At 41.0% G+C, this 23,193-nt stretch overlaps 1 non-coding gene across 1 annotated transcript; it reads left to right on the forward strand.

Moving 5' to 3' along the window:
- The first annotated feature begins 5,418 nt into the window (after window positions 1–5,418).
- On the forward strand, window positions 5,419–5,530 carry LOC143986247 (U6 spliceosomal RNA). Its single transcript, XR_013276460.1, has one exon. It is a non-coding gene; the product is annotated as a U6 spliceosomal RNA (small nuclear RNA).
- Window positions 5,531–23,193: the final 17,663 nt, after the last annotated feature.

Here is a 23,193-nt window from a genome sequence, read left to right on the forward strand (position 1 = left end):
CCATGAAGCGTACTGTAGGGGCTTTGCTACTCCATACAGCATCAAGGCAACAAAAATGGAAAATACAGGTATTGTTGACAACACTTCTATCTAAACTTAAAGGGGATGTAAGCCTAATATCATCCTTTCTAAACTACTGCCATAGGGGTTATCTATTAGGATATACATGCCTCCTGCATGTATCCTTACCTGTCAAATGTCTCCCCTCTGTCTGCTATGAGAACCGAAAAACTGCAGATTCTGTGAGTGGGTCTGTTGTCTGGATCTCGGTGGGTGGAGTCATGATGTCAGTAGACTCCCTGCCCACCTCTACACTCCCCTTATCAATATGCATTTTTTCCTGCGTATTTCTTACACTGAACTTCTGCTATGATCTCTAACATCCAGTGAAAAGACAGGAAAATAACCACATGACTTCAGCATGCCCAATTATGCTGAGGTGGGGAACATCCAATCCTGGCAGAGCAGCGGAAGTAAGGAGTGGGAGGGAATTGAAAAATAATGCATGTCTCTTAGGCTAATGCACGAGATATGTAAATCACCTGACACTCACAGAAAGGGGGAGGATTTGACAAAGTTTTTCTCTGTTTGTCAAGATTTATCTCACTGAACAATAAAAGAGGATTGCTCAGAGCTAGATTAACTCTTTGTGGCAAGACTTAGCTGAAATAATAGGAAATCTTATACTCTACATTATGACATAAAAAAAATATATATATTTTGGATTTACATCCACTTTAAATGCCTTGAAGTGCAGCACAAATCTAACCTGACCTATCTGGTACACTCTGAACTGTTCCAAACCAGACAGGACATGCGTATGCACTTAATTTCTGAACAGAAATTATATATGAAAAGACTCAAAGCCACCCACTATACTCAGGGGAACAAAGCTGTCAAATTTTTAGCTGCTTATATCCGCAAGAAACAACATAAGAATAAACTTTCCCATATTATCGATCCCAAAGCAGCAAAACCTGTGTATCACCTTATAGATATTGCCAATGTATTTTGCACAAACTGTGAACAACTATACAACTTAAAATCAGACCCCTCAATTCCTCAACCCACCGACATAAATATCAATGACTTCCTGCGTTCTGTCGATCTCCCATCTCTCATTTTGTGTCACTTTCGTACTATAAACTTAATATTGCCAAATCCTCTATTCTCCCTTTGCATTTGCTTGCCCCAACCTTAAACAAATTAAAACTAAAATTTCCATTTCTATGGGCTAATAAAAGTCTGCAATATCTAGGGATTAATCTTTCCTACCCCTCCAATACTACATTTGAACATAACTAACCTACCCTTTTAAACACAATTAAAAATGGTCTAGCACATATCTCGTCCCATGAAATTACCTGGCTAGGGAAAATTGCAGCCTTAAAAATTACATTATTGCCAAAGATAATCTATTATTTTTGCACTATTCCCATCCTTCTGCCAGAATCTTTTTTTACCTCTGTCTACAAAATGTTTAGGAAATTTATATGGACTGGTAAAATAGCAAAACTCTCTTACCCTATACTACTAAAACAAAAACAGAGAGGGGGTGCAGGGTTCCCCAACCCGCGCAAATATTCTTATGTAGCATTGGTCGTTCAGGCAAAGTCATGATTTGACTGAGAGGCTGATAAATTATGGGTGCAAATAGAGCGGGCAATAGTTACACAAGGGGATCTACCTTCACTTTCACTGGTAGCATCAACCCAAGGACCGTTATTTTACCCCAAGTTTCCCTCCATTGATGCCACGCTATTTGCTTGGAGGGCTCTAAATGTACAAACCAATCACAATAAATCCTCACATAGGAAAAACCTCACCTTAGGAGTCTACAAATACCTTATCCCCTCCTTGAAAATAGTTGTTGGATCCTTCACAAACAAAACCACATATAAACAATTGTTATCGGAAAACATACCTAAAATATCCTATGCAGACATTCAAATATATCACTATCATATTAAGAACCAAAATTACTTCTGTACCCTACAACCAGACATATGGGAATATTTGACTGCCTCATTTCATAAACCCAAAAGCCTTATGCCCCGTACACACGAGAGGGATTAAGTCTGACAGACCTCCAAAGGAGTTCCGCCGGAGTTCCGACGGAGTTCTGGCGGACTTTTCGACCGAACGGACTTGACCACACACCATCACACCAAACTCCGACGGAGTCGAACGTGATGACGTACGACTGGATTCGACGTAGGAAGTTCATAGACAGTAGCCAATAGCTGCCCTAGCGTCGGTTTTAGTCCGTCGGAGTAGCACACACACGAGCAAATTTTTCGAAGGGGACCGGGTTCGGCGGAGTTCCGTCGGGAAAATTTGAAGCATGCTTCATTTCTAAAATCCGTCAGACTTTAGCGAAGCTAAAGTCCGTTGCAGCCCACACACGATCGGATAGTCTGACGGACTCAGTCCGTCGGAGTTTGGATGTCGAAAAGTCCGCTCGTGTGTACGGGGCATTTCTTTGTTTTTTTATAGGCTACAAAATAATCATAGCTACGCCAAAACCTCAAGTATGATAAACTGGGAAAAGGATCTTAACCACTTGCCGACCACTGTCGGCATATATACGCCGGCAGAATGGGGAGGCTGGGCAAAGTAACGTACCCTTACTTTAGTTTGAAATTCCCGCTGCGTGTGACTGCCGCAAGCTCCCTGACCGTGCCCAGACTCGATCGCCGTGGGATACCCGCGATCGTGTCATGGAGCTCAAGAACGGGGAGATGCCCGTCTGCTCTCTGTTATGGGGAGCAGCGATCAGTGTCCACGTCACACAAGCCCACCCCCCAGACAGTTAGAAACACTCCCCTAGGACACACTTAACCCCTCCCCGCCCCCTAGTGGATAACCCCTTCATTGCCAGTGACATTTTTACAGTAATCAATGCAATTTTATAGCATTGATCGCTGTATTTAAGGCAATGGTCCCAAAAAAGTGTCAACATTGTCCGATGTGTCCGTCATAATGTCGCAGTCACAATAAAAATCACTGATCGCCGCCATTACTAGTAAAAAAAAAATAATAATAAAAATGTCATAAAACTATCCCCTATTTTGTAGACGCTATAACTTTTGCGCAAACCAATCAATAAACGCTTATTGCGATTTTTTTTACCAAAAATATCTAAAATAATACGTATTGGCCTAAACTGAGGAAAAAAATGTTTTTTTATATATTTTTGGGGGATATTTATTATAGTAAAAATGAATGCGTTTTTTTCAAAATCGTCGCATTTTTTTGTTTATAGCGCAAAAAATAAAAACCGCCGGGGTGATCAAATACAACCAAAAGGACACTCTATTTGTGGGAAAAAAAGGACGCCAATTTTGTTTGGGAGCCACGTCACACGACCTCGCAATTGTCAGTTAAAGTGACGCAGTTGAAAATCGCAAACAGTGCTCTGGTCAGGAAAGGGGTGAATCCTTCCGGGGCTGAAGTGGTTAATATAACATATGTTCTGACACATTGGAATAGAGCAATTCAATCTACTTACATACATTCCCACTGCACAAATCATTGGTACTTAACCCTTAAATTGGTACACAAGAGCTACTTAACACCGGTGAGACTATCACACATTTTTAAGGATGCTAATATCTCCTGTTGGAGGAACTGCGGTTCCAAAGGAACGCTATTTCATCTACTGTGGGAGTATAAATCTGCGAGGAGCTTCTGGAACTCAGTATTCTCCTTATTAGCTAAAATTACAGGAAATATCCTTCCTCCTAATCCTGCTTTAGCCCTTCTCAACCTGGGAATCTACAACATAACCACGCAACATAGATGTGTAATCACCGATGTCCTCATAGCAGCACGCCTAACCATTACTTTTAATTGGAGAACAGCTAACACACCTAATGTAATTTACTTAATAAATAGAGTAAAAACCCAACATCTCTATAAAAAGTTCTTTGCTTATTCATCTAATTCAATCTCTCATTTTACAGTAAAATGGCTTATATGGTCTACAAGATTTCCAGAGACTCCTCCTTGATACAATGGCATTATAACCAGCATAAAAATGAATGATGGTTAATATAAGCTTATTGGTGAACTTTGTTTTTATTATTTTTTACCTTATTATTCTGCTGTTCTATATTCTTACCTTTTTAGCTTTTTACAAGTTTAATTCTTGACATGACAGCATCCAGTCATATATGTCCTTAGCCTACTGTCCTTTATGTGTAAGGACCATCAGCACAAGATATATCTCCATATATAGTAGATTGGCAATATACACACATACTTATATGTATAACTGGTGAAATATTTAGCTATGACGGGTAGCTGTCATATTGTTATATATACACGGAAAAAGCTATTTGTCAAATTGCAACTTGTAACTTGCTAAATGTACTCTTTAATAAAAAATAATTGAAGTGAAAAGACTTAGAACTTAGCAACTGTCTTGTTCATGTATTTGCAAATGATAAATCATAAAATTTGTGAATGCCAAGGGATCTGTCACTTTTCAGCAGTATGCCTTTAGAAGAAATGTATGGAGCTAAAGGGAGCCTTGATCATCACAGGAACCAGAAGCATAGCCTTCTGCTTTGTCTTCCTGCCCTAGCATATAGTGAAGTCCATAGTAGTATAGAAGAGTTAGTTTGATAATTTTCCTAGAGTGATTTTGGGAATGTGTGCAATTGACAGTGTGTGAAAGAATAAGAAGGCCTAAATCAGTTGAGAAATAAAGATAATAAACTCATGAGCTGATAAATATACTATGTGAAATATAAATTAGTAATAAACTGCTGCAACCACCAATCAAGTGCACTCTATTACTCAACTCTATTACTAAAAAGTGTTGCACTGTTCCATTAAAACTCAAATTAATCACTCTGTGTAATATATGTGCGTGCTGAATGCATCAAAGTAAATAAATCATATATCAAACATATCCATGTGATATAACAAAAAATATATTTGCAACAATTTTATGTGAACCACTTGTTTGTATAGAACATCTAAATCTGACGGGTCATTCAATATTAACCACTTGCTTACTGGGCACTTAAACCCTCCTCCTGCCCAGCAGCTTTCAGCACTTTCACTTTTGAATGACAATTGCGCGATCATGTAACACTGTACCCATTCAATTTTTATCATTTTTTTCCCCACAAATAGAGCTTTCTTTGGTAAAATTTGATCACCTCTGGGTTTTTTTTTTTTTTTTTTGTTAAAATAATGAAAAAAGACCAAAAAGTTTGAAAACAAAATGGTTTTATATTTTGTTAAATTTTGCAAACCCTTGCAGGCCAAGGTCAGCAATAAATGGTCAGTGCAGTACCAAATTATGAACAGGATTAAAGTCAAGGTCAATAACTAGAAAAGCAGAAGCCCAGAGCAGTCTAAAGGCAAGTCAAGGATACTCCAGGTCCAAAAAAGAAAGCATATGCAGTTCTCACTTTAGCAGGACATATACTAAAATTGGAACAATATACAGTAGAGAAGATTAGCATGGCCTCTGCGCAAGGATGACATGTACATTTTTTAAATATTTTTAACTTTGTTTCTATTGTTTTTTTATGTATGTTTCTATGTATGTTTGTTGAGTTTTCCATTTTAAGGATACACTGCCTGTCTCATTGGGACTCTTTCTGATGACATTGCAGCCCATTACAGCAAGAACATCCATATCGTTACATCCCTCTAGTCACAATGAAAGTCTTGCCTATGACGACACCACAAGGTAATGACATTTACTGTCACTCCAGGTCAGCTTGGCCTACTCTCCTTAAGAGACTGTTATGTATCTCTGATCACCCATTTAAAATCATGAACTTTAAAGTTTCTTCTTTGAAATAAAATGGCTTAACAGCCCAGTTAAGCGATATATGATCAGGGAGAAGCCTATGCCTCGCAGTGTGATGTGCTGTGTCTTCAAGAGACCCATTTAACAATCAGAAACCTCCTAATTTTTCCCATAGACACTTTCTATGTGTGTTTATGCCTAACAGGATGTTAAAATAGAGAGATGTATTGAACGTTGGGAAAGACTCAGTAGCTTTCACTCACAACAAATCTAACAGATGATTCTGACAGGTATATCAACTTAGTTTGTGAGATTAACAATGCTAAGTATACGATTGTCAATGTACACCTCACAAATGTAAAGCAGCTCTCTTTTTTGAAAAAAAAAAAAAAAATGGAAAAAGGTAAATAAGGTGCGCTAAAGTTATTTGTTTATTTGTGGGGTCTTCAACACAGTGCCAGATAGTCTCTTAGATGTGTCTAATACTGATCAGAAAAAATCTTGTAGAACCATGCTGGATCGAGTCCTCTTGTCATCAAAGCCCTATGATGTATGGAAATGTCAACACTGCACAGAGAAAGATTGTATTCTATTTTCCCATTATCACCTTGCATACTCTGGAATCAATTTAACTTTGACTGACACACTTTTGCAGAACATATCTAAGTCTGAATTTCATGAAAGTCATGAAAGTTATGAAATTCACAACCTCGACAGATCATGTGCCAGTGCCTGGCACAGTAGGAGAGGTATGCAGCAAAGGTAAATTCACTATGTAGCATAATGATACTTACTTGATGTCTCAGCCAAAAAGGCTAATTATCCAAGGTACTTTGAATTGTGGAATGAGCACAACGCATATGCTCACCATATTTCTCCAAACATGAGTACTGTTACAGCAGATAGATAAACTTCTTGTCTATATAAAACAGCTGGAAATCTCCAAAAAAAGAACATCCTATCAAATTTACCAGTTCACAGCTAACCCAAGCCAAGCATGAACTCCAAGCCTTTTTACTCTCTTATCATGATTGCTATTTTAGAACTTTGAAATCAAACTTTCACCAATATGGTAATGAGGCAGGTACATTATTGGCAGCTCAAGGGAATGAGACTGATTAAATCAAAAATACCCTACCTATTGTATCCTCTTACAGGGAAGAAGTTATGTAACCCACCCATTTAATATCTATTGTGTTAAAGAAATCAAATAAATTTCATACTGCGCTCTAAATAACCAAATATGCATACATAAACAATAATAGTGCTAAGAATCATAAGTGAATTCATAGACATACGTGCTGAAGCAATAATAATAAATCATAAATGTCCAATATAAACGTTTTCCAAAGAAAATTAGATTGATATTAAATGTTCATAGATCACCACCAAAATCATCTATTAATGTGGGTGATGAGAATTTTTGCAGACTGGGTTAGATAGATAGCGTCTTCCACCACCATCAGGCAAACAATCTACTAACCATAAGAATTTGACACCCATTACAGGTAGTCAAACCAGGCATAGATACCAGTAGGAGTATGTCTTCTAAAGGAGAGACTGGTCCTCGGCAAGATGAACTCCAACAAATTAATCATATATTAAAAAAGAAGAAGAAGGGGCTCCTCATTGTGTAGTATGTAAAAATTCCTTTTATTCCATACAAGGCATCGACATAAAACATGATAAAAGCAGTTAAAAAGATAAAAATCCTTCTGTGTGTAGCAGCCCCCTTCAGCACCTTAATAATTACCTGAACCCCTCTCTATCCAGTGATGTCTACAAGTTCCTCGGCCATCCCTGACTCTCCCTCCTGATTTCCTGAGACACAGAAGCAACACCATTGGCTCCCGCGGCTATCAATCAAAGTCAGTTAGCCAATCAGGAAGAGAGGGGGCGGGCCGAACAGCAGCTCCGTATCTGAATGGACACACAGAGCTGCAGCTTGGCTCTGGTTCCCCCATAGCAATCTGCTTGCTGTAGGGACACTCAATAAGAGGGAGGGGCCAGGAGCAGTGAAGAGGGACCCAAGAAGAGGAGCCAGACTGCCCTGTGCAAATCCACTGCACATAGTAGGTAAGTATAACATGTTTGATATTTAAAAAAATATATAATTGAGACTTTACAATCACTTGAATGCAACACACGCAATAAATAGTGCTACTACCGATACACAAAAATGTCAGTAGAGCTCACGGGTGCCTCAATAAACAGTAATTTGTCTGTAAGAAGAAATTCATTAAGATGATTCGCACAACCTCCTAAAAATCGTCATGTTTATTGAAAAACCACAGTGTACAAATGCAGATAAAACCAGTTGACTCTGCAAAAGCATTGGGTTGTACAGCTTGTAAAGCAGAGTTTAACAAGCTTCTTTGCATTATGAAAATAAAGGTAACCCTGTGGTGGGATCTCACCAACTTGAATCAACACTTGGGTGAACAAATGATTCCATGGGGTCTACACACCAAGAAAATCCCTACAACAGTTTACTCCTTTGTAAAAGAACGGAATGCTATGTTTTTCCAATTGGTCATTTGAACTGATGAAACGAATTGTTCGGTATGAACAAGATTGCCTGGACAGTGAATTCAAAAATCAAGAATCAGAAGCAAGCAATACACAAGTTTGGACATTTACTTGCATTTTTCACCTTACAAAACAAATTGCAACATAATAGTTGAATTGGAAACACAGATTACACAGGTCAAAAGGACAAAACATCTCCAGGATGTGGATGACTATCAGAGTAACACTGTTTATGAATAGGGGAGGAGAAATGGGAGCTATGGCTCAACACCTTGGTCAGTTCTCAAGAAAAGACACAGATTTGTCAATACTATTAAGAAGGTGAATTTCAGCTCACCAGAGGTGTTATTTTCTTTCAGACACAGTTGAGAGGGGTGCTTTGTCTCAGTCTGACATCCCTGCAGCTTTGAGAGCATCTACCCCGCAAGCTTTCTCAGCAAAGGTGTTTTCCAGTGGCAATGCCAACACAGATTTGTCAAAAAAATGCCACTCCACCATCATATTATCGGTTTCTAAAGAAAAAGAAATCCAACAGAAAGATACCACAAAAAAAAGAGACAACTCTAAGGACGGAGGAGACAGTGATCTGCAATATTCACAGAGGAAAAATAAATAAACCAAGACACACCAACTACAGTTTCAGTGGTAAATCTGACAAATGAAGTTTTGACAGACTCAGAACTATCTCTTCTGTCTCAGGGTTATCATTTTGCCCTACTTATCATTGTGACATCTTCAATACTATTGTTGACACAAAGGTTTGTGAGAAATCTTTTGTCACGTAAGCATTTTAAGTGAGGATGAACAGATGGATAGTCCACAGACATCACAGACGGTAAACGATTCCAATTACACTCACTCTGCTGTTGAACAAAATGCTTGCCCTAATGCCTCTTCTTTTATGTTTTGTGATTTATCTTCCTCACTTACTCTGAAACACTTATCTCACACTCTGGATCCTGAATTCAACTGTGGATATTTTTCATACTGTGATTGAGAAGGATTTGATTGAATTAAAACAAAAAAGCTTGTCCACTAAAGTAGCAAATGGTTCAAAGCAGGAGAAAATGACATTGTATGAGTTAAAGGAGACTAGGGGGCTAGTTATTAAAGAGGCAGATAAAGGGGGTGCAGTGGTGGTAATGACTAAAGTACAATATAAATGAGAGGCTATCAGAAAGCTTAGTGATCATGACTAGGATTGAGCGGACACCTGGATGTTCGACGGGTTCAGCCGAGCTTCGCCAAAAAGTTCGAGTTCGGGACCCGAACTTGACCCCAAACCCGAACCCCATTGAAGTCAATGGGAACCCGAACTTTTGAGGATTAAAATGGTTCTAAAAAAGTAATGGAAAGGGCTAGAGGGCAATAAGAGACACTGGCCATCTCTATTCGCCGGGACCCCAACATACAAGGAGTTCAATGTGGCTCTCAGGTTCACAAATGCGGCCTGTTTGCAGATGACAAACACTGATGCCTAGTCATGGATTCCTATGTTAGGGAAAAAGACATAAGGTAATTTCCGTCCCTCTCCTTACATTTACTCCTAGGAGTCGGTGGTTAAGTTCCTCCTCTTGGGCACAGCTAGCTTCCATTGGGGGTGTCCAGGGAGGATGTACCTCTGACCATTTTTTGCCCTAAATGGGTGTTTTTATATTAGCAGAATAGAGCAACAGTATCCGAATGTTGTATCTAACACGTACAAATATGAAGAAAATGCTATTAAAAAAAATATATTTTTGTCCTAAATATTTTTTTTGGAATAGCAGAATAGAAGAACAGTATCTAAAGTGTGTATCTCACATGTGCAGATATGCAGGAAACACTGCAAAATATTTGTTTTTGCCCTAAATGGGTGTTTTTAGAATAGCAGAGTAGAGTAACAGTATCTAAACTGAAGGGAAAATGCCCCAAGAACAAGCTGGAACTGAAGACAGTAGTCGAGGCCTGGCAGAGCATCACCAGGCATGAAACCCAATGTCTGGTGATGTCTATGCATTCCAGACTCCAGGCTGTAATTGACTGCAAAGGATTTGCAACCAAGTATTAAAAAGTGAAAGTTTGATGGATGATTGTTAATCTGTCCCATTACTTTTGGTCCCTTAAAAAGTGGGAGGCACATATACAAACTGTAATTTCTATACCATTCACCTGCTTTGGATGTAAATACCCTAAAATTAAAGCTGAAAGTCTGCAGTTAAAGCACATCTTGTTTGTTTCATTTCAAATCCTGTGTGGTGGTGTATAGAGCCAAAAAAATTAGAATTGTGTCAATGTTCCAATATTTATGGGCCTAACTGTATATACTTTCATGGCTGCTGTGCTTCCAAATACAGATGAGATGCTTACCTTGTTCACGCTCTAAACTGCATACTGTGTTTTTTCTTTCTTTCAGAGTATGTCCTTTAAAATCCTTACCTTGTCTTTTCTATGCCTCTGAAGTTAGGATACACTTCAAGACTCCCAAAATGCATCAACCTATATGAGTAGTCTTTATTTCAATGTTTTCTAGCTCTCGGAGCATGATACTCTGTGTATGATGTACTGTATATTGCTATGGTGTTGTTTTGAATCTATTGGTTTTTAATACCCAAATAATAAAAAAGATTTTTTCTTATATTCATTATAATCTTCTTCTATACATAAGTTTGCCCTTAATGGATTTGCTTAATGCACCCTACACTTGTAAAGAAATTGAAAACACCATTAAGGCATTGCTCCATAACAAGAATGCATATGCAGTTCACAGGTTGGGTGACAGGTAGAAAGCCATAGACCTGTCAGCAAAGACAATGGTGTTGAATTACTAAAACTGGAGAGTGAAAAATCTGGTGTAGCTCTGCATAGAAACAGCTTCCAGGTTTTCTTTATCAAAACTTAATTAAACAAGTTTGAAGCTGATTGGCTACCATGCATAACTGCGCCAGATTTTTCACTCTCCAGTTTTAGTAAATCAACTGCAATGAGTCAGCCCATCCCTTAACCACTTGCTGATGGTAGGACATCATATGACATCCTTGGTTTGCAGTTGTCATAGTGGGTAGATTCCTACAGCTAAATTTTTTAGCCGGTGGTTGTCTGTCATCCGATCTCAGAGCCTGGCAGGTGATGGCTGAACAGCACAGAGAGAGAGGAACCAACATTGTCCCTCCCTCACTGTCACTCCAGGAACCAGACGTGACAAGGATTTTGTCACTTCTGGTTCCACCTCTCTATGTACCTGGTTCTAAGCATCCAGGAAAGCAGCCAATCAGATCTGTGTCTGATTGAATGCATTGGAGGCCAGAGGAGAGACCCCAGATCTCTCTATATAGAAGACCTGACAGGGCCTATCCTATCACAAGAGATTTTGTTTATTCCTTGTGATAGCAATAAAGTTACTAAAAAAAGAAATGTAAAGAGACAGTGAAAAAATTGTTTTGGATGCAATAAATGATAAAAAAGTAAGTCTTGCACACATATGTAAATGGTGATCGCACCATACATGTGAGGTATCACCATGAACATCAGAACAAGAACAATTAAGCCCCATACACACTCAGTTTTTCTGCTGAGTTTTTCCTTCAGATTTACCAAAACCATATAATATGAGGTCAAACCTTAGGAATTTCAATGTGTATGCAATCAGGCAGGCCCTTGTACTACATAATTTTGGTAAATCTGAAGGAAAAAGTCAGCAGAAAATCGGATAGTGTGTATGGGGCTTAATTCTAGTGACAGACCTTCTCTGTAACTCTAAACTGGTAACCTGTAAAAAATAGTTTAGTGCCATTCCACAGGCATATGCAATGTTAAATCATGACATGTTAGGTATCTTTTTACTCAGCCTGAAATCATCGTTTACATATTACCAAATCATTGGGTATTTTATTGTGTTTCTGTGCAATAAAATTCATTAATGTATATTTTTTCCATAAAAAATTACATTTGAAAAACATGTGACATAAAAAAAATGCAAAACCATTTTATTCTATAGGGCCTCTTGCCTCTGTCAAGTATACTGTTTTAATGTACAGGTACTAGATGAGCTGTTATGTTGAAGATTAAATAAAATCATTCCAATAGAACCAGATTTTATGACACTGTTCCACTTTCCCATTTGCAGACACCACAATCTCTTCTATTTTCATTTTGCAGAACCAGAGGTTAATCTGTGGAAAATAAGTTTGTTTTCAGAACAAAGGAATGCATGCCTTTGTGGCATTTAAAAGGTAGATTAGGAGAGATGTTTTATAACGCTTGGTCCAGAGTGGGATGAGATGCAGAAGGAAGGCTGCCAGATAATTCGCTATATTAACATCAGTCAATTTAAATTAAATTTTATCTGTAACGATATCACGTCCGGGACAGGAAGTGTTGTAACTAGTTGCCATGTTGTGTGGAATGCAGCCATGACAGCTTGGCTACCTTGTAACATTACAGAAGAATCTGAACTCCTTCCTCCCTGTCTTAGGAATCCAAAGCTTTTAAAATTTTCAAAAGGAAAGAAAGGTTATCTCAGTAGTGGAAGCAGAACCAGGCTAGGTCAATAAACAAGGCTCATGTTGCCTGGCAAGATATTCAGGCCTGTCGTAAAACTGTCACCCTCTCCATTCAGAGAACCAACAGATACCTGTCCTAAATACCTCAAACCACATAGAGTGCAGACAGATTAGTATAGTTTTGAAACTTCAACATGTTTTTTTAACTTCCAAAGCAATCATAGCACAGCCACAATATGGACATATTTATTTTCCTCAGATAATTTCTAACATTTCAAGTCCAGACACCCCTATGTAAGGTCATTTGGGAAGCCACTGGGACCCCTTACTCCTCCTAGGTAACCCTGAAATGGGAAACCTGTCATGTGTGTACTTGCTTTAAAGCAAATATCACGCTGACCACTAAAATGGATATCTGCAGTCTATAAACAGCAGAGAGGCAGAGATATGAATATTTATCACAAAGTGTACCTGGGACAGGGTCATGAGTGTAGACACCTCCCAGCAACCAACCCCTAAACAAGATGACCAGACGATGGTCACTGGTCGCTGTCAACACACCCTTTGATTTGACAGAAAAGAGGAGAGGCCAAGGCAATGGTCAGTTCTCCTTTTACCATCTAAGCAGGAACATCTGCCAAGTTTGGAAACTGATTACCTTTGCTCATCGATCGAATTCTGATCAACCCTCGGACATTAATTTCCAGTATTCTTCCTTCTCAATTATACCTTATCTCTTTGTGGCTGTATATTGTCTTTATTTTCTGAAACATCCTTTTTCTGTAAATGTTTTATTCGCACCAACCTTGACCTTTTCATAATAAATCCTTATGTTGAAAAGTGTTAACCTTGACTTTAAAGCTCTTGATGCAAACTATAAACGAACCTGTCTCTTAAAAGGGCGCTACTGTGGTAGAGTAAGGCACTGAGCAGACCTGTCTGTGGTGGCAGGGTGTGATGCAGGCGCTTATTCTAAAATTATAATTGGTACTGCTCAAATTACGAGTCCCCCTGGCTCTGTCTTTTAAAACGGGGGTGGTGGCAGTTAAAGGGTTAATTGTGTAATTAGCCTGGTGACAATCGCTTGCAGGCTGCCCACACCTAGATTGTGGTCCCGCAAACTGGAAAATCTTTGTGCTGAGCGCAGCTGAGTGTGGCATTGTTACGTAAGTGACGACGTGGTGTGAGGTTGGCCGGTCCTTCGTTGCCAGTTAGCGAGGAGGGCAGGGATCTGACACCCATGTTTGTCACATTACCCACTTGCTTTCAGAAGTCCCACAGCATCGGACAACTCCAGAACACATGCAGCATGGAACCCTCCTGCTGATCACATTACCAACACAATAGAGAGGAGTGTGGAAAGAGCGTATTTAAGGCTTGGGGAACTATGTACCACCGGGATGTAATTTTGAGGATAGTGTCCTGGATTCTGCTCAATATGGATGTAAAGTGGGTAAGTCACATGAGCCGCTCCTTGTGCTGTTCAGTGATGTTTCTCCTGAGTTCAGTCTCCCAATTCTACAGCTAATAAGGGGATGGTAGTCCAGTGGTTGGAGAAGTCAGGCATAAGGATATAGTTGCACAGTCAAAATCTATAGCTCTTTTCTTCCAAGCCTTTTGTAACATCTCCTCTTTGAGTCTGTAAAAATGAATGCAACAGAGTACATCCCTAAGGTTATTTCTGCTCACTTCACAGGGAACAGCCACCCTGTGGACCCGGTCAATCTATATTTCTGTGGATGGATCACTGGTTAGAAGATTGAGCAGAGCACTGCTCCAGGCTTATGGTAGATTCAGGAATACCTAATCTGGACATTATTCTGGCAGCTGAGATTTTCCCCAAAATCTGCATTACTATTGTCATAACTAGCTGAGGGCATGTGAGGTGGATGGCATGTTAGGCTTCTAGTACAATCAGCTTAGAGTCTATTTCCTCTGTGGAAGATTACAAGGTCATCACACTGGAGGTCATCTGTACCTGAGCTCTCCAAGTTCCTGCTTCAATTTGCCCTCCATGTGGGTTTCCAATGTGTGCAGAACAGCCCTGAACATAGTTTTTGAGCTCACTATTTGAGATAAAAAGTGTGTCAGTATCTGTAGACAGAATTGCAGCTGTGGGAGTTGAGGTGTCTCCGATTCCAGTATGTGCCTCTGCCAGTGAAGAAACAGATGCATGCAACTCTGTGTGGATGACTTTGAGCCAGCAGGAGAAATGTCTTTGGAGATTATTGGTGGCAGCTCAGATCCCTGGTGATTCCAAAATTTCTCTTCCCCTTTGGTATCTGTGGCAGGTAGAGAATACCTGTCTGCAAGCTGTGGTTGTAGGGATCAAGTTCAAAGCTCCCTGAATGCCTCATTGTTAAGCCATGGCTCCATGCAATTCATTTTTGAACAATGCAATATGTGATTTAACCTGAAAGGAAGGGGTAAAAGTGAGGCCGCGTACACACGGGCGGATTGTCTGTCCAACTTAGTCCGCTGAACCGTGTTTCAGCGGACAATCCGCTCGTGTGTGGGCTTCAGCGGACTTTTTCAGCGGACTGTCTGACGAACAAAGTCTTACGGAATTTCCGTAATTTTGTCAAACTTGATTTTGTCCGTCCAAACTTGGTTTCAGCGGACAGTCCGCTCGTGTGTAGGCAAGTTGGACGGACTAAGTATGGCGCATGCTCAGAAAGGATTTACACGGCCGAAGGTTGCATTGCAGTGTATAGGACGTCGTTTTTCTAGTCCCGTCGTACGTGCTGTACACGTCATCACGCACGCTTTCAGCGGACTGTCTGCTCATCGTGTGTGGTCAAGTCCGTTCATTCAAATTTTGAACGGACTGTCTGTCGGATTGTCTGACGAACTTAGTTGGGCAGACAATCCGCCCGTGTGTAAGCGGCCTGAGTGATGCAAAACCATATTGTGCACTAGAGTTGATTGAATCAGACAAACACCGCAAAAAGGGTGGGTAAAACTTTGACAAGTATTAAAACACATTCTCACTTTTCATAAAGTCCAACACAAATCCTATTCTGTGTACAATGACTTCCGGTATCGGTGTTCAAATAGCTGTAGTAGACAAACGTATCCACCTCCACCTTTGGTCATAGATTGCTTAACAAAAAGTAAAACCCCTTGATTATAGGAAGTCACATGAACTTTCCCCTCAACATATGCAAAGATATGGTTAAAAATTGATTTTCCAATTCATCATATGTTTCCAAGGCCTCAGTTAGATTCATGACCCAGTAAAGAAAAAAAGTGTAGATCGCAAATAATGTAATACTGTAATAAAATTGTGTAAACAACCAGGACTTTTTTCAGCCGGAACTTTGTGAAACTCAGTTCCACCACCTCTAGCTCAGGCCCTCTGCTCCTTGCTCACCACTATCCCTTGTAAACACAAAAGACATGCTTCTGTGTATACAATGACAACTTGTCTCCCAACACTCCCACAGATATGATCTCCTGATTGGCTCCCCTTAAATGCAGGGTGGGGAGAAGAAAGATGCAGGTTCCCAGGGTGCAGTGCGGATGCCTACACTCCTATTGGATGAACTCCCTGAAAGTGAGAAAGACGAAGCCACCTACAGTGTGCTGGGAGGTACTAAAACCAGGTGGGTGCTTCAGTTTAATAAACCAACAAAAGTAAGACTTGTGTAGATGGGGGAGATTTTATTGAGGGGAAGGGAAGATGGGGCAGTGTGGAAGGGGGGGTGCACGTCTGAGCTGAAGAGGGGGTGAAAGTGAGATGTGAATGAACGTTGAAGGGATAAGCAGCTGTGGAAGAAGGCTGAACTCTGCACTCTGTATGCAGGGCACTCCTGAACTCTACACTGTAACCACCCCAACTCTAAACTTGGTAAATAATGCACTCCTGGTATTTAGTGTTTAGTGACCCTTTAAAATACTCCCTCTGTAAGGGAGATTATTAAAAAACACCCAATTATTTTATGTGGTTTGGAGGATGTGTGAAAACTGTAAACAACCATATACTCACAATTTTGTGACTTAACCAGTTGCCGACCGCCGCACGCCGATGTACGTCGGTACAATGGCACGGGCAGGCATAAGGACATACATGTACGTCCCTTGCCTCCCGCGGGTCGGGGGCCCGATCGGGCCCCCGCCCGGTGCCTGCGGCGGTCGGTATTCGTACGGGAGCGATCCCGGACGAGGGGACGGCCATTCATTCATGGCCACCCCCTCGCGATCGCTCCCGACGAATAGAAATCCCCGGTGACATCACTTCCTCTCCTGTAATGTAAACACAGGAGAGGAAGTGATGTATTCTCTCCTCCGTGTCGGTATTTTTCGTTCCGACACGGAGGAGAGCGGATCAGTAAGTTGCACCAACACTCACACACACAGTAGAACATGCCAGGCACACTCACACCCCCCCTTTACCCCCCGATCACCCCCCCAATTACCCCTGCCCCCCAGTCACAGTGACACCAATGTCATTTTTTTTTTTTTTTTTTTTTTTTTTTTGCATTGGTGTCATTTGTGACTGTAATAACTGTTAGGGCAGTTAGAGTTAGCCCCCTTTAGTTCTAATGTACCCCCCTAACCCCCCCAATAAAGGTTTAACCCCGTGATCACCCCCCGTCGCCAGTGTCACTAAGGCTGGGTTCACATTGCAGCGGTTTATGAGAACGAATGTGATTCGCACCGCACTGCAGTGCAAATCACATCCGATCTCTGTGCGATTCGAGTTCAGCCATTCGCCGCACCCGCCGCACCCGCCACACCCGCCGCACCCGCCGCAAATTCGCACGGGACCCTTTTTTTGGCCCGCAGCAGAATCGGATCGCATGGGTGTTCACACCATGCGATCCGAGTTTGCAGATCGCACTGCGATATGCGAACTGATCTGGGGGTGTCAGTAACATTTCACTGACACTCCCAGCAGTTCGCATAGGGCAGTGTGAACTGCCGCCGGGAGGCATGCGATGCGGGAACCCGCCGCGGATTCGCGGCGTTTCCGCATCGCTCCAGTGTGAACCCAGCCTAATAAGCGATCATTTTTCTGATCGCCGTATTAGTGTCACAGGTGACGCTAGTTAGGCAGGTAGGTATTTAGGTTCGCCGCAGCTTTTTATAGCGCCAGGGACCCCCATATACTACCGCATAAAGCCCCCTGATTGCCCCCTAGTTAACCCTTTCACCAGTGATCACCATATAACTGTTACAGGTGACGCTGGTTGGTTAGTTATTTTTTTATAGTTTCAGGGCACCCGCCATTTATTACCTAATAAAGGTTTAACCCCCTGATCACCCGGCGGGTGTCATTTGTGACTAATAACTGTTAGGGCAGTTAGGGTTAGCCCCCTTTAGTTCTAAGGTACCCCCCTAACCCCCCCAATAAAGGTTTAACCCCGTGATCACCCCCCGTCGCCAGTGTCACTAAGGCTGGGTTCACATTGCAGCGGTTTATGAGAACGGATGTGATTCGCACCGCACTGCAGTGCAAATCACATCCGATCTCTGTGCGATTCGAGTTCAGCCATTCGCCGCACCCGCCGCACCCGCCGCAAATTCGCACGGGACCCTTTTTTTGGCCCGCAGCAGAATCGGATCGCATGGGTGTTCACACCATGCGATCCGAGTTTGCAGATCGCACTGCGATATGCGAACTGATCTGGGGGTGTCAGTAACATTTCACTGACACTCCCAGCAGTTCGCATAGGGCAGTGTGAACTGCCGCCGGGAGGCATGCGATGCGGGAACCCGCCGCGCATTCGTGGCGTTCCCGCATCGCTCCAGTGTGAACCCAGCCTAATAAGCGATCGTTTTTCTGATCGCCGTATTAGTGTCACAGGTGACGCTAGTTAGGCAGGTAGGTATTTAGGTTCGCTGCAGCTTTTTATAGCGCCAGGGACCCCCATATACTACCGCATAAAGCCCCCTAATTGCCCCCTAGTTAACCCTTTCACCAGTGATCACCATATAACTGTTACAGGTGACGCTGGTTGGTTAGTTATTTTTTTATAGTTTCAGGGCACCCGCCATTTATTACCTAGTCTCACTAGTGTACCCCTAAATTTAGGGGTGTCTACTTTCCAAAATGGGGTCATTTGGGGGGGGGTTTGTGCCATCTTGGCATTTTATGGCCTTCAAAACTGTAACGCCCTTAGAAAGCCTGAAGGCGGTGCTTGGTTTTCGGGGCCCCGTACGCGGCTAGGCTCCCAAAAAGTCCCACATATGTGGTATCCCCATACTCAGGAGAAGCAGCAGAATTTATTTTGGGGTGTCATTTCACATATGCCCATGGCATGCGTGAGCAATATATCATTTAGTGACAACTTTGTGAAAAAAAAAAAAAAAAAAAAAAAGTTTGTAATTTTCCCGCAACTTGTGGCAAAATATAAAATATTCCATGGACTCAACATGCCTCTCAGCAAATAGCTTGGGGTGTCTACTTTCTAAAATGGGGTCATTTGTGGGGGTTTTGTGCCATCTTGGCATTTTATGGCCTTCAAAACTGTAATAGGTAGTGAGGAGTGAAATCAAAAAATTACGCCCTTAGAAAGCCTAAAGGCGGTGCTTGGTTTTCGGGGCCCCGTACGCGGCTAGGCTCCCAAAAAGTCCCACATATGTGGTATCCCCGTACTCAGGAGAAGCAGCAGAATTTATTTTGGGGTGTCATTTCACATACGCCCATAGCATGTGTGAGCAATATATCATTTAGTGACAACTTTGTGTAAAAAAAAAAAAAAATTTTTTTTTTTGTCATTATTCAATCGCTTGAGGCAAAAAAATAAAATATTCAATGGGCTCAACATGCCTCTTATCAATTTCCTTAGGGGGTCTACTTTCCAAAATGGGGTCATTTGGGGGGGTTTTGTACTGCCCTGCCATTTTAGCACCTCAAGAAATGAGATAGGCAGTCGTAAACTAAAAGCTGCGTAAATTCCAGAAAACGTACCTTAGTTTGTAGATGTGACAACTTTTGCGCAAACCAATAAATATACAATTATTGACTTTTTTTTTACCAAAGACATGTGGCTGAATACATTTTGGCCTAAATGTATGACTAAAATTGAGTTTATTGGATTTTTCTAATAACAAAAAGTAGAAAATATCATTTTTTTTCAAAATTTGCGGTCTTTTTACGTTTATATCGCAAAAAATAAAAATCGCAGAGGCAATCAAATACCATCAAAAGAAAGCTCTATTTGTGGGAAGAAAAGGACGCAAATTTTGTTTGGGTACAACATTGCATGACCGCGCAATTACCAGTTAAAGCAGCGCAGTGCCAAAGTGTAAAAAGACCTCTGGTCATTTACCAGCAAAATGGTCCGGTCTGAAAGTGGTTAAAGAGGGATTCCACCTACAAAAAAATATATTAAAAGCCAGCAACTATAAATACTAAAGGTGCTGACTTTTAATAAATGGACACTCACCTATCCCAGGGTCCAGCAATGACGGCAGCCGAGAGTAGTAAAAAAATCACCTACTTGGGAAAAAGGTGAAAACATTTTTGCACAGTGGCATAGCATACACGACACGTAAGAAAATAATCGTCCCCTTAAGCAACAAATAGCTCCTCTTCAGTAGGGAGTGATCCAAATTGACAGGAGTGCCCATCTTCCAGTAAGTGTAAAATGGAACACTGAAGGTACCATCATAGCGACACCCTTCCAAAGCTCCTCATGCAGGTAATACAGCGTACTGGATAAACAGAGATAAGTAATGGGTACTCTTACCCGAAGGTGTGGACCCACACACCTTAGTGGTGAGTCAGTCAGGCGTAAAGCTGTAATGAACAGTAATCCTCTCAAAGGGATGGTGTGACCCACTCCGCCACGCCGTCTTCCGTACTCTGTATAAACGGGGTGTCCAATGTAGGATATCCTCAGCTTAAACTCCAACGTAGGAAGTACTCACATCGTAGTAGGTGTATCAAAAATAAGAACGGGGAAAAGAAAAAAAGCAAAAGGCCTCCTCATAGAGTAGATTAAATCCAGTAAAAAAATATGTTTATTAAAAAATATATAAAATTAGAAATACGTGCATGTAGAAGCCCGCAGTGAAGAGGGGTACAAAAAAAGAAAAACAACAACAAAGCTGTCATCTGGATGTGTGGAAAATCTCACCAGCAGGCTAAGTATCCGACACACACAATGCTGTGAAAAAGTATTTGCCCCCTTTCTGATTTTTTTTTTTTGCATATCTGTCACACTTAAATGACTCAGATAACCTGAGTAAATACAAAATGCAGTTTTTAAATGATGGTTTCATTTATTAAGGCAAAAATGCTGTCCAAACCTGCCTGGCTTTATGTGAAAAAGTAATTGCCTCCTAAACCTAATAACTGGTTGTGTCACCCTTGGCAGCAACAACTGCAATCAAGCATTTGTAATAACTGGCAAGGAGTCTTTCACATTGCTGTGGAGCAATTTTGGCCCACTCTTCTTTACAGAATTCTTTTAATTCAGCCACATTGGAGGGTTTTCCAGCATGAATGATCTGTGTAAGGTAATGATACAGCATCTCAATTGGATTTAAGTCCGGGTTTTGACTAGGCCACTCCAAAACCTAAATTTTGCTTTGTTTGAGCCATTTGGTGGTGGACGTGCTGTTGTTTTTCGGATCATTGTCCAGCTGCATAACCTAAATGCACTTGAGCTTGAGGTTAGTATAGTTTATAATTCATGGTTCCATCAATTATGGTAAGTCATCCAGGTCCTGAGGCTGCAAAGCAGCCCCAGATCATCACGCTACCACCCCCATGTCTGACCGTTGTATGATGTTCTGGTTATGAAATTCTGTATTCATTTTATGCCAGATGGAACGCACTCCTTCCAAAAAGTTACATTTTTGTCTCATCAGTCCACAGAATATTTGTCTAAAAGTCTTGGGGATAATCAAGATGTTTTTTGGTAAATGTGAGATGAGTCTTTGTGTTCTTTTTGGTCAGCAGTGGTGTTGGCCTTGGAACTCTCCCATGGTTGCCATTTTTGCCCAGTCTATTTCTTATTGTTGAATCATGAACACTGATCTTACCTGGGGCAAGTGAGGCCAGCAGTTCTTTAGATGTTGTTCTGGGTTCTTTTATGACCTCCTGGATGAGTCGTCGTCAAGCTCTTGGAGTAATTATTGTAGGCCAGACACTCCTGGGAAGGTTCACCACTGTTCCAAGTGGATATTTGTGTATAATGGCTCTCCGCATGGTTCACTGGAGTTCCAAAACCTTAGAAATGGCTTTGAAACAATTCATAGACTGGTACATGTACATTACTTTGTTTCTAATCTGTTCTTGAATTTTTTTTAGATTGTGTCGCTTTTTGTGATCTTTTAGTGTGCTTCACTTTGTCAGGCCACTTCTATTTATGTGTTTTCTTGATTCAACAGGTCTGGCAGTAATCAGGCCTGGGTGTGGCAAGTGGAATTTAACTCAGCTTTCCCCAAAAATTTGATTAATCACAGTGCATTCATGATTCAGCATGGGAGGGGGCAATTACTTTTTCACATAGGGTCAGGCAGGTTTGAAGAGCTTTTTCCCTTAATAAATGAAATGATAATTTAAAATCTACGTCTTGGATTTACCTAGGTAAAAATTAAGATCTAAATCATTTGTGAAATATATGCAAAAATAAATACATATGTAAAATTGCATATTTCCACACATTATTAAAATACTCGGGATAATTTCACTATTTTATATTTTGCAAACAACATATAAAAGACTATGCCAAAATAAGAAAAAAAATCCCCTAAAAAATCTGAAGATAGATGGAAGGGGATAAATTCCTCTTTTATGAACAATAACCCACTGTTGTTAATAAAACAATTGATATACAACAACATGGACCTATGAACATGAACATACATATAAACATGGACTTGTTTTGCAGAAAATAGTTTTATCATTAATTTTGTTTCTTTTTAACCATTTTTACAGCATGAATCCCTCTCACCTCTACAAGTATTACTCTCAACCATATACTGTATGTTATCCAACATTATTTGTGTTAATCGCTGTTATACTGCAAATGCAACTGCAGATACATTTTTCACCATGTTCATTTAATTTCTTTCTGGTGTAATGTTATAACCCTGTATGTATCATTTTGAATGGTCCCATCAAATATCACAACTGGATTTAGAAATGACAGTTAGTACTAGTTAGAGAGCTGACAGGTATTGAATACTGATGAGCTTTGAGTTTGAGCACCTGCGTTACATGAGAGGAGGGCAGGGTCACCCATACGCCACTGGGGAACCCTATGGGTTCCCTCATCAGCATCAGAGGGGGCGGGGTCAGGTGACGGGTGGCCCCGCCCTCCTAATATAAGAAACGTCAGCGCTGGGATCCCCGCAGTGTCTCCGCAGTGGAGACAGAAGACGGATGTATGGACAGCGCTGGACTGAAAATCACCCGTCGCTGGATCAGATCAGCCATCGCTGGACCCCGGA

The sequence above is a fragment of the Lithobates pipiens genome, unplaced genomic scaffold (assembly GCF_037356315.1).
Source record: "Lithobates pipiens isolate NorthernLeopardFrog02 unplaced genomic scaffold, aLitPip1_a1.2 Scaffold_16, whole genome shotgun sequence".
Classification (NCBI taxonomy): domain Eukaryota; kingdom Metazoa; phylum Chordata; class Amphibia; order Anura; family Ranidae; genus Lithobates; species Lithobates pipiens.